This window comes from Xenia sp. Carnegie-2017, unplaced genomic scaffold (assembly GCF_021976095.1).
Source record: "Xenia sp. Carnegie-2017 unplaced genomic scaffold, XeniaSp_v1 HiC_scaffold_20, whole genome shotgun sequence".
Classification (NCBI taxonomy): Eukaryota; Metazoa; Cnidaria; class Anthozoa; order Malacalcyonacea; family Xeniidae; genus Xenia; species Xenia sp. Carnegie-2017.
The window spans coordinates 1,866,759-1,879,497 of record NW_025813483.1 but is presented as its reverse complement, the minus strand read 5'-3'; the positions used below and the strand labels follow the sequence as shown (position 1 = coordinate 1,879,497).

At 33.7% G+C, this 12,739-nt stretch overlaps 1 protein-coding gene and 2 long non-coding RNA genes across 3 annotated transcripts in view; 2 read left to right on the top strand and 1 right to left on the bottom strand.

The window, feature by feature from the left end:
- The window catches only part of LOC124442143, a 31,015-nt gene extending 23,604 nt beyond the window's left edge, over positions 1–7,411 (bottom strand). Inside the window, exon 1 of the long non-coding RNA XR_006947158.1 lies at positions 7,194–7,411. This is a non-coding gene — a long non-coding RNA (uncharacterized LOC124442143). The remainder of the gene's footprint in view (positions 1–7,193) is intronic.
- LOC124442031 (pre-mRNA-processing factor 17-like) overlaps positions 1–12,739 on the top strand; it is a 98,826-nt gene that overhangs the window by 8,574 nt on the left and 77,513 nt on the right. The gene's annotated exons all lie outside the window — the stretch shown is intronic.
- LOC124442135 lies at positions 10,862–12,280 on the top strand. The gene is made up of 2 exons (XR_006947151.1): positions 10,862–10,898; positions 11,676–12,280. It is a non-coding gene; the product is annotated as an uncharacterized LOC124442135 (long non-coding RNA).

Genomic DNA, 12,739 nt, shown 5'->3' with positions numbered 1-12,739 from the left:
TAGAAATTTAAACAAACGATAACTCTCCCATTCCATCTAAACAGACCGTGTGCCGTAAACTTTGTATTCATGATAGAAATTTAAACAAACGATAACTCTCCCCATTCCATCTAAACAGACCGTGTGCCGTAAACTTTGTATTCATGATAGAAATTTAAACAAACGATAACTCTCCCCATTCCATCTAAACAGACCGTGTGCCGTAAACTTTGTATTCATGATAGAAATTTAAACAAACGATAACTCTCCCCATTCCATCTAAACAGACCTTGCCGTAAACTTTGTATTCATGATAGAAATTTAAACAAACGATAACTCTCCCATTCCATCTAAACAGACCGTGTGCCGTAAACTTTGTATTCATGATAGAAATTTAAACAAACGATAACTCTCCCCATTCCATCTAAACAGACCGTGTGCCGTAAACTTTGTATTCATGATAGAAATTTAAACAAACGATAACTCTCCCCATTCCATCTAAACAGACCTTGTGCCGTAAACTTTGTATTCATGATAGAAATTTAAACAAACGATAACTCTCCCCATTCCATCTAAACAGACCTTGTGCCGTAAACTTTGTATTCATGATAGAAATTTAAACAAACGATAACTCTCCCCATTCCATCTAAACAGACCGTGTGCCGTAAACTTTGTATTCATGATAGAAATTTAAACAAACGATAACTCTCCCATTCCATCTAAACAGACCGTGTGCCGTAAACTTTGTATTCATGATAGAAATTTAAACAAACGATAACTCTCCCATTCCATCTAAACAGACCGTGTGCCGTAAACTTTGTATTCATGATAGAAATTTAAACAAACGATAACTCTCCCCATTCCATCTAAACAGACCGTTTGCCGTAAACTTTGTATTCATGATAGAAATTTAAACAAACGATAACTCTCCCCATTCCATCTAAACAGACCGTGTGCCGTAAACTTTGTATTCATGATAGAAATTTAAACAAACGATAACTCTCCCCATTCCATCTAAACAGACCGTGCGCCGTAAACTTTGTATTCATGATAGAAATTTAAACAAACGATAACTCTCCCCATTCCATCTAAACAGACCTTGTGCCGTAAACTTTGTATTCATGATAGAAATTTAAACAAACGATAACTCTCCCATTCCATCTAAACAGACCGTGTGCCGTAAACTTTGTATTCATGATAGAAATTTAAACAAACGATAACTCTCCCCATTCCATCTAAACAGACCGTGTGCCGTAAACTTTGTATTCATGATAGAAATTTAAACAAACGATAACTCTCCCCATTCCATCTAAACAGACCGTTGCCGTAAACTTTGTATTCATGATAGAAATTTAAACAAACGATAACTCTCCCCATTCCATCTAAACAGACCTTGCGCCGTAAACTTTGTATTCATGATAGAAATTTAAACAAACGATAACTCTCCCCATTCCATCTAAACAGACCTTTGCCGTAAACTTTGTATTCATGATAGAAATTTAAACAAACGATAACTCTCCCCATTCCATCTAAACAGACCTTGTGCCGTAAACTTTGTATTCATGATAGAAATTTAAACAAACGATAACTCTCCCCATTCCATCTAAACAGACCTTGTGCCGTAAACTTTGTATTCATGATAGAAATTTAAACAAACGATAACTCTCCCCATTCCATCTAAACAGACCTTGTGCCGTAAACTTTGTATTCATGATAGAAATTTAAACAAACGATAACTCTCCCATTCCATCTAAACAGACCTTGTGCCGTAAACTTTGTATTCATGATAGAAATTTAAACAAACGATAACTCTCCCCATTCCATCTAAACAGACCTTGTGCCGTAAACTTTGTATTCATGATAGAAATTTAAACAAACGATAACTCTCCCATTCCATCTAAACAGACCGTGCGCCGTAAACTTTGTATTCATGATAGAAATTTAAACAAACGATAACTCTCCCATTCCATCTAAACAGACCTTGTGCCGTAAACTTTGTATTCATGATAGAAATTTAAACAAACGATAACTCTCCCCATTCCATCTAAACAGACCTTGTGCCGTAAACTTTGTATTCATGATAGAAATTTAAACAAACGATAACTCTCCCCATTCCATCTAAACAGACCGTGCGCCGTAAACTTTGTATTCATGATAGAAATTTAAACAAACGATAACTCTCCCCATTCCATCTAAACAGACCGTGTGCCGTAAACTTTGTATTCATGATAGAAATTTAAACAAACGATAGCTCTCCCATTCCATCTAAACAGACCTTGCGCCGTAAACTTTGTATTCATGATAGAAATTTAAACAAACGATAACTCTCCCCATTCCATCTAAACAGACCTTGCGCCGTAAACTTTGTATTCATGATAGAAATTTAAACAAACGATAGCTCTCCCATTCCATCTAAACAGACCTTGTGCCGTAAACTTTGTATTCATGATAGAAATTTAAACAAACGATAACTCTCCCATTCCATCTAAACAGACCTTGTGCCGTAAACTTTGTATTCATGATAGAAATTTAAACAAACGATAACTCTCCCCATTCCATCTAAACAGACCTTGCGCCGTAAACTTTGTATTCATGATAGAAATTTAAACAAACGATAGCTCTCCCCATTCCATCTAAACAGACCGTGCGCCGTAAACTTTGTATTCATGATAGAAATTTATAACAAATATATTATATATTTACCAATACACATATATATTTTAGTTACTTCAAAATCGTGGCCAGAATTTGCCAGGCGGAAAGCGAATTCAATATGAATAATAGCCCAACAAAATACTTAAAAAAGCCATTACAATAATAAAATGAGAAGGTTTATTACATTGTATGAATATATTCCATACAATGTGTATAATCAATCCTTCTCTATTATTGTAATAACTTTTTAAATATATTCATATTTACAATAAATATATAATATATTTACTACAGATAATTGGTAAATTTATAATATATATTATATAGATACATGTTGATTATTATAATTATCCTTAGCCTGGACTTAGTCACGTGCTCAGATTGAAAATCTATCAAGTGCTTTTTGTCATACTGGATTCATTTTACTCTTAGGCCCTGTTCACACGATGCCCTGTTCACACGATTCGTAAGACGATACATAATTTTTTATATCGCCCCAGTACTTGTGCGTGCAAGCGATAACGACCATGGTTGCTAATGCAAATATTTCAAGAGAAAACAGAATTTTTTTTTGACAGATAACTAAGTAGAGTTTTTCTTCGGCGTATTAAGGTTTTTTACGAATGGGCGCAAGGACTGGAAGAGTGTAAAGTCCAAATACGACCGAATATATGTTGCCATTACAATAATACTAGAAAGAAGCTTTTCACACTGCGATAATTCATTGTTAAAAGCTTAAACATGCCATGTTGAAGATATATTATATTTGCTGGCGGATTATTCATTTAAAACATAGTTTGTATCGCTATGTTTGCTTTCATTTTTGAAAAATCGCACGGACTTTTTAGTTGCCAAAGTGGAACGTATCGGATTTGAGCGTTCACACGACAACGGAACGTATTGGATTGGTTTTCATACCACTTCCACAGCGGAGTCAAATCACTCCGGAAAGCTATATAAAGCGTATCGGATTGCAGCGGAGCCGTATGAACGCAAGGCCTATCCATGGTTAAACTTTGTTATTTAAACATTCATATTTTTATAGCACAAATCGAAAGGGTTTTGGAGTTCCAGTAATTTATAATGGATCACCATTTCGCTATTCTGTCAAGCATTGCCATCTAATGCAGGTATAAATGTACATAAATGATCACAAGAAATATTTTTTGTTCAATTGACTTAACTTCTTTGCATGTACTAAACAATGTCATTTTTATTATTCATAAAATAGTCTTTTGTTTTTGGACCACTGACATTTCTTCATTGTAACTCATTATTTTCGATATCAACAGACACATAAATGCAAGCAAAACATTAATTAAGCATAGACGGACAAACAACAAAGCATGCAACATTGATATCAAAATAAGTCGAATAACAAATAGCGACTTTTAAACAACTTTCATGTTAATAAAATTTTTATTTCTTCAATTCATTTACCGTTTCACCAGGTTGGTTGCTGGCGCATTCGACAATTGTTTGTTTAATGTGCTTATAACATTTTAAATTTTCCTTTTAATAATTATACAGGATGTATCATTGAAACATTCTTTATACAATGATAATTTGTAAAAAATAGGTACTCGATGAGTACGTAAGGATTTGCTTTTTTATGATTGACATTTAAAAAATACCAGTATGATTGATATAATCTGACAAAAATGGGTGAGAACTCAAAATGTTGGGTATCAAAACACAACATCATAACAAGGTTTTGCCAACACAACCACTACAACTTTGTTGTTTACATTTTCTATGTTATGTATCTGCATAATGTCAAAAACATCTCGATATTGCCTGCGTTTCACTAGTCTATCGAACATTGGTGTCTACTATCTAATCTCTGAACAAACAAACGTTTAAATTAATAAAATTTGGGAATGGTATATAAAAAAGGGGAAATATAAATTACGCTATATCTTAGTAATGAGATGCCCCGATCCTCGTCGAAGACATTTCTCAATACTACCTTCGAAAACGTTTTAACCTATGAATTAAAAAGCAAATAATGTTTCCTTACCATTATGTTATTTGCTTATATATTTTCAAAATTAGCCCTGTTCCTCATCAGAAAATTTTAAATAATGACAAACATTAATGTCGAAATCTACGTTCAGGCGGTTAACGAATATTCGAGTTCTCGGAAAATACCGCCATTTTTTAAGTGCTTTTTATATCATTGAGTTTACTATTTATCTTAGGCCTGTTTGAAACGTCGAATTTTACATGAGCCGAGTGCATTTAAAACAAAAGATATCGAGGATTTTTTTCTCATTTTCTTTTGTTTTTAATGCATTTGGTTCATGTAAAATGCGACGTTTGAAACGGACCTTACCCTTACAACGACATAAAGAATTTTCTGCTTAAGCCTGGTTCACATATGACAGAGACATGACTAAGGCATTATTTAGGGCAAGCCTGAGATGCTTTCTGATCTTGTGGCTGAGGCAGACCTGAGGCATGTCTGCGATGCTTTTCAATGACATAATTCAAATCGCCGATAGACCACAAAAATTTAGCGGCAGTTTGAATTTGACAAATTAGTGCTTCGTAATTTGAAAATAGCGTTACTATTTGCAAATTATGCGGCCCTTTTAACAGTCATTTCAAAATACATCAAAGATGGGAGAGCCGGTTTGAAAAAAAGAGAATAATTTGTATTTTACTCTTTGATTTTTGTACTCTGGACACGATTTATCATAAATAGCCCGATAGTTTCGTATTGTATCCATAAGTTTTTATTTTTATCGTTGTTCCATTCAGTCTTTTTTTGGTTCCATGTCCTGTGTTGAAAATTCATCCGCCATCTTTTTACCCAAATGCATGATGGAAAATCGCCGGTCTATCTGAGAAGCGTTCACATATAACATAAATAACCAAAATATGTTCCGTACACCACCGTTTAGCCGCCGACATGGAGGCAAACTTGAACACAACTCAACTTTTACGGCATTTCGGTGGTATACTGCAGGTAACTCCTACGAATGCCTGAAACATCATTAGTGTGTCAGCGATGAGTGTTTACATTTGCCTTAAGAACAACGCAGACATCGTCACAGGTATGTCTCAGTCATGTCTCAGTCATATGTGAACTAGGCTTTACGCAAGCAGCCAACCTTAAAAATGAAAGCGTTGGCTCATAAAAAACAAAAAGAAATGAGATGCAATTAGCAAGTCATTTTTACTTGTGTACCATGTAGAATTAAGTACACGCCTAAGAACTGACCAATCAGAAAACACACGCTTTCCGCAACTTGGGGCATATTTTAAGATCAACTCAAACTTTCAATCTTTATTGAAGTCGAAATGACGAAAGATAAAACAAATCAATGTTTAAAATAATTATAAAAGCATATTATATTTGAGATATAGAAACAAATTTAATGCTAATTAAGTGTTTCAAAATCTAGTACAACTTAATTAACAGCGGGTAAAACAGTGCTGTATGCTTTTATTTCTTCCAAATGCTTCACAGTGTAGTTAAACACCTCGATCTATTTCAGCGTAGTGAGCGTACACTTGATGATCTTTGCAAATTTTTTTATTCAAAATATCTTACAATATGTATGTCTCAAAAGAACTGGTCATCTTTGAAATCAGCCGATAGTTTGAAATTTGCATGATTCAGCTGCAATGATTGATCTCCACGCTAGGAGGTATAAATGTAATTAAAATAAGTTTCTTGACTGGGATTTTTAATGCACTATAGCTTCTATATTATACGTATGTAGTTATTAATTTATTATGTATTTAACTACGTTTAATTAAGGCTCCTTGAGGATCAATTTTTGCTGAATCATGGAAATTGTAAATGTCTGATTATTTCAAATATTGTCAAGGTTGAAAAACGAGACATCACCATGAAATATGTGATAGTCAGTCAACAAACCAGCAAAATCAAAGTGAAGCACCATTCATGTTGATGGAAAAATGCTCAAAGGTGAAAGAATGCGACTTTGACCAAAATTTTTCAACGCGCTTGCATTTCACTCATTTTCCTTCCAAATCACAACAAACAACATAGCATTCCAAAGCTAGAACCTAGAACTCTTTTTTAAATATTTAAAACTACAGTTATTTATTCAGTAATTTACACATTTCAGCAAGTAAAAGTTGGATTACCTTTTTTTGAAACACCCTGTATCAAGAACTTAGATCCCCAGACCGTGGGGTTTCCCCTTTGGATAAATCAACTTAAATGTATATTTTATAAAATACGTGTATAATTTACCGAAAATAGAAAAATAAGAATCAAGGGAAGATATCAGAATTCAGCCCTTTAATAACACAATGACAACTCGTAGCGTATAGCAAGTCTACCAGTGCTATGAAAATAAATATTTTCTTGTTCAATTACTTTTTCGTTACTCACTACACTACATATGAGATGACAACAGTAAATATGGGCCAGACACACATAATTAGAGTAAAAGCCCCATTTTTCATGGCTACATCACTACCTAAAACATACATAAAGATAAATTACGTTGTCAGATGGTCACCAATGCCAGATCTATCAAAACGCTTGTCAGCAAAGGATTTTTATTGTGTTTAGTCACAAGAATGGATTTGTGGCTCCATTTCAAGGAGCAAGATGCTTTGTTAGCCCTGGCTTTTGGGTATGTTTTCTTTCTCCTTTAGCTGAGCAGTAACAGTTGCATTTTCAATTTCTGTAGGCAAAGGTTTAAATGGAGTGTTTGTTTGGTTCTTTTTGTTGTTTAATAAGAAAAATCTTAACATGTACATTATTTACATGTAAAATGTATAGTGCTTAGTAAGTTTTCTAAAAAGCCCTAACACTGGCTTTGCTGGGTAAATATAAAAATTTCTGTTCACTGTGATAAATGGTAAAATAGAATTTGTATTTAAATAATTGTGTGTGGAGAGAAGGTCAATAGTTTGGTTACTTGATTCAACATTTCTTTCTATTTACGGTTGGGGATTTACACCTTAATTGTTGTGACAATGTTCTTTTTTCGCTTACATTTAAATGTAGTAAATCTGATTTTTAATTTATATTTCATTTTCTTGGGATCAGAGATAACCACAACATTTTGTATTGTGATTTTGTGGTAAAATCATTTATGTAGCCGGAAGAATCAGTTTCAAAGCAATGTAAAGTATAAACTATAGCAAAAGCAAGAGATGAATGTCATAGCAATGAAAATGACTCATTACTGTCCATATCAGTAGTAAAGACACCAGTAGAAATGACTCATTTACTGTTCTTATCAGTTGTAAAGACATTAGCCAAAAATGTCTGGTCATGTCATTCACTCCTGAACATGGATACATACTTTAAAGGAGCGTTTTGCCCTAGAAATATATTCCTAATATAAACTTTTTATAGTTTGTACACTTTGATAGTTCCATACAAGTTTCTTAATAAAAACTGTTCCAGTAAATAAATGACATTTGAAAACTTGAAAATACAAATGTTTGAATGTTGTCAATAATATATTTATACCTTTTATAAATATACAACTTTTGTTGTTTGAACCTTTGTTAAAAGAAATCTACAATACAACTGGTTCAAATCAGCTTTAGTATAAAGAAGACATACCTAAAATGAAAAGAGAAATTGATTTTCTTCTTCATTGAAAATGAGCTACAAATTCATTTCCTCTTCTTCTATCTCCTTGTACGTTTTCTCAAAGACAGGAATATTTTAGCTTCTAGCAAATAAAAGATAAATAGAAGTTCAAATGCTTCAGTTTCAATATTTATAGTTTGTTTATAACCAAATGAAGATTGTTGTATATTATTGCTGTACATGTTTAGGTCCAAATGTTTTCGCTTTAATTTCCATCGCTCGTTCATAAAAATCTTTTGCTTTTTTGTACTCTCCCATATTATAGTAAACCGAACCCAGATTGTTGTACGTTTTCGCAATATTAACATGGTCAGGTTCAAATGTTTTTGTTTGAATTTCTATCGCTCGTTCATAAAAATCTTTTGCTATTTCGTACTCTCCCATATTGTTGTAAACCGAGCCCAGATTGTTGTACGTTATCGCAATATTTACATGGTCAGGTCCAAATGTTTTCGTTTCAATTTCTATCGCTCGTTCATAAAAATGTTTTGCTATTTCGTACTCTCCCATATTGTTGTAAACCGAACCCAGATTGCTGTACGTTCTCGCTATATTTACATGGTCAGGTCCAAATGTTTTCGTTTCAATTTCTATCGCTCGTTCATAAAAATGTTTTGCTATTTCGTACTCTCCCATATTGTTGTAAACCCAACCCAGATTGTTGTACGTTGTCGCAATATTAACATGGTCAGGTCCAAATGTTTTCGTTTTAATTTCTATCACTCGTTCATAACAATGTTTTGCTTTTTCGTACTCTCCCATTTTAATATAAACCGAACCCAGATTGTTGTACGTTGTCGCAATATTAACATGGTCAGGTCCAAATGTTTTCGTTTGAATTTCTATCGCTCGTTCATAAAAATCTTTTGCTTTTTCGTACTCTCCCATTTTACTGTAAACCGAACCCAGATTGTTGTACGTTGTCGCAATATTAACATGGTCAGGTCCAAATGTTTTGTTTGAATTTCTATCGCTCGTTCATAGAAATATTTTGCTTTTTCGTACTCTCCCATTTTACTGTAAACCAAACCCAGATTGTTGTACGTTACCGCAATATCAACATGGTCAGGTCCAAATGTTTTTGTTAGAATTTTCATCGCTCGTTCATAAAAATCTTTTGCTTTTTTGTACTCTCCCATATTGTTGTAAACCAAACCCAGATTGTTGTACGTTTTCGCAATATCAACATGGTCAGGTCCAAATGTTTTTGTTTGAATTTTCATCGCTCGTTCATAAAAATCTTTTGCTTTTTCGTACTCTCCCATATCTTTGTAAACCAAACCCAGATTGTGGTACGTTGTAGCAATATTAACATGGTCAGGTCCAAATGTTTTTGTTTGAATTTTCATGGCTCGTTCATTAAAATCTTTTGCTTTTTCGTACTCTCCCATATCTTTGTAAACCAAACCCAGATGGTGGTACGTTGTAGCAATATTAATATGGTCAGGTCCAAATGCTTTCGTTTGAATTTCTATCGCTCGTTCATAAAAATGTTTTGCTTTTTCGTACTCTCCCATTTTACTGTAAACCGAACCCAGATTGTTGTACGTTGTCGCAATATTAACATGGTCAGGTCCAAATGCTTTTGTTTGAATTCCCATTGCTCGCTCGAGAAAATCTATAGCATTTTCATATTCTCCAGTCTTCCAAAGCAACTCACCCAGCTTGTTGTACGAATGTGAAACATCAATATGATCAACACCTAACACTTTAGTTTGAATTTCTGTTATTTCATAAAGTACTTTATACGCAAGTTTATAGTTGCAAAATCTTTTCAAAACATCTACAAAATATTTGGCAAATTTCCAATTTCTTTCATCAAGTTTTTGTCTTCTAATGAAAAAAAAGAATGATTTTACATCGATCAACTTATTTAGGAAATGTTGAAATGATGAATTTGTTATGAATTTAATTAGATGTGGAATTATTTTGATTTCATCTTCTCTGTCTTTAAAATGATTTAGTGCCCAAGCAAATTGACAGGCAAGATCAGCTGCAGACTTTTTAGAATTATTTTCGTTTTGTTTAGAGCCAAAGGTCTGCGATGAATAATTTACGATGGCTTCGTGTACAACGCTGTGCAGGTGGATGTCGTTGTTTTCCGTTTGAAGGAATAAAGAACAATGCTTTAATTGAAGACAGACATCTTCTGCAGATTTTTGTGGATCAATGCTTTTAATAAATTGTATTATAACATCTTGTGGTAAGGGATCGAAAGATATTATTGAGAAAAGTTTAAAAACATGTTCCAACAAGATGGATTCCTTAGCATTTTTTTCAACTGCTAACATAACAGTTTTCATTCCTAAGTAAGATGGGTTTATTTTTCGAAAATTGGCATCCATGTTCTGTCGCTCTCCTTCATTCAACTTATCAAAATATTTCTCCCACGTGAATGTCGGATTTACACTTTTTACACTACTTACGTAGGAAGCAGCATTTGCCAGGAACAACGGCTGACGATCTAATTTGTCTGATAAATCCTTTAAAAATTTTTCATCTTTTTTATGAATTTCAGAAAAGACAGATAAAAGCTGTCGACATTCTTCGTTGTTCATACCATGACTAACTGAAATGTGTTTATTTAGATTTCCATCTGGTGGTATAGCATGTGTATTTTGGACAGTTACTATAATTTGACCATTTTTCCAGCTATGATCACCAACTTGAGGTAATAATGGGTATATTTTATCAAGTTCAACCACGTTATCTACAACAATCCACCATGTTTGCCAAGATTTCAGTTGCTGCGTCAGCAATAATTGAAAATCTTTAATTTTGTCTTCGCTGCTTTTTGCTTCTTTCTGAATATTTTCAATGACATTTTTATCATTGCTCAATCGTTGATAAAGTTCAGCATAAGTGTTCAAAAGAGAGTCGATATCTTTTCCTTCGAGTGTCATCACAAATGTCGTATTCTTTTCCCAGTCAAACGAGTTATACATTTCTTCGCAAATTTGTCTAGCTAATTGAGATTTACCACTGCCAGGATTACCAGAAATATAGTAATATGTTAGTTCATTATTGTTAGTACTGCGCAAGTTATTGAGATCTGCTGTGATTTGATTAAGTAATTCTGTACGTTTAACCACATCGTGATTTGATTTGAAAGGAAGTACTTGAAAAGAATTAAATTTGTTTCGTTCACTTTTTATTTCATTAATTTCATTAAATGAAAATCCTAAATCTTGAAATGAGTTTTCAATAGTGCAAAGCATTGTTTGAAATTTGTCATCAGAAACTTTTCCTTTATTTTCATGGATAAATTTGTTTCTAACATTACGAAGTTCATTTAATGCATCTCTAACTTTTCGATCAATTTTTGTTCCAATTGATTTGGAATACAATATCGCTGCAAATAGCGTCGTACAATCCCACTTACTGGTGTCACCATTTTGAAAATTTGACAGAATATTTGTGTTAGGAGGTTTCTTTTTTTTACTTTCAGTATCAAACAACTTCTGACCACTGCTTGAATTATTCCATTCTCCGTGGTCTTTACTGCAATGTGTGTTCCACTCTTGGATAAATAAATCAACAAGTTTCTTTTCAACATCTGTAAGTACTTTCTGCAGAGAGGAGTTATTAATTTCTTCTCTTGACTGCATCTAAAGATCATAAAATCATTAATATTATCATACATTGGTTCTTTAATTGGATTTTATAGACAACTAAAATTGTTGAAGATCAAACATAGCTACGTAAAGTTACAGTTTTACTTGTACGTGTAAATGAATATCGAGGATGGCAGCTGAAAACAACGCAATTGGACATTTTAGTTTTCCTGCATTTAGGCATTTGGCTACATTTTGGTAGTGGCGTCGCCATGATTTTGTGAGTGGGGGGTGGGGGCAAAAAATTTGTACCACGTCCGTCGCTAGCGAAATGGCCCTAAAACAGCTTCTGCGCTGGAAATTTTTGAATTATATATCACAACATGAGTACTTTCAATTTTTTAACTTCCCACTTAAACCCTGCGGATTTGTACATTCTTCGTGTTATAACGTTACGTAGATTGATTATTGATTTTAATGAAATGTTTTCATATTTTAATACTCCCAGAATTGCAGTATGAGCCGTACTCTTAGTCATTGCTATATTTGTATTTTTGTGTCTACAAGTTTGAGTCTACGAGTATACTTGTCCACGATCTCATACAAGTTCTATGATATGGTGTAAAGTGGTTCATGACATGCATCACAATATTACTTGTTCTTCCTTGCCCACTGGAGACTTAGATTATTCTAGAATTATGATTGTGATTCAAGAGGCGAAAGACAATGGACGGTGAGCTTTAGAAATCCTCAGACATTACTATCAAGGCAGAGGAAAACCTCGAATCATCGTTCTTTACACGGAACTCACTTCGATGAAGAAAAGTGACGACGAGACTGTCACAGATTATATATTGCGAGCGGAACCATCAGCAACAGCCTTAAGAGAAGCCGAGGAGATAATAAGTGATGCACTACTCATTGCAATGGTTTTAAAGGGTCTGCCAACCACGACACG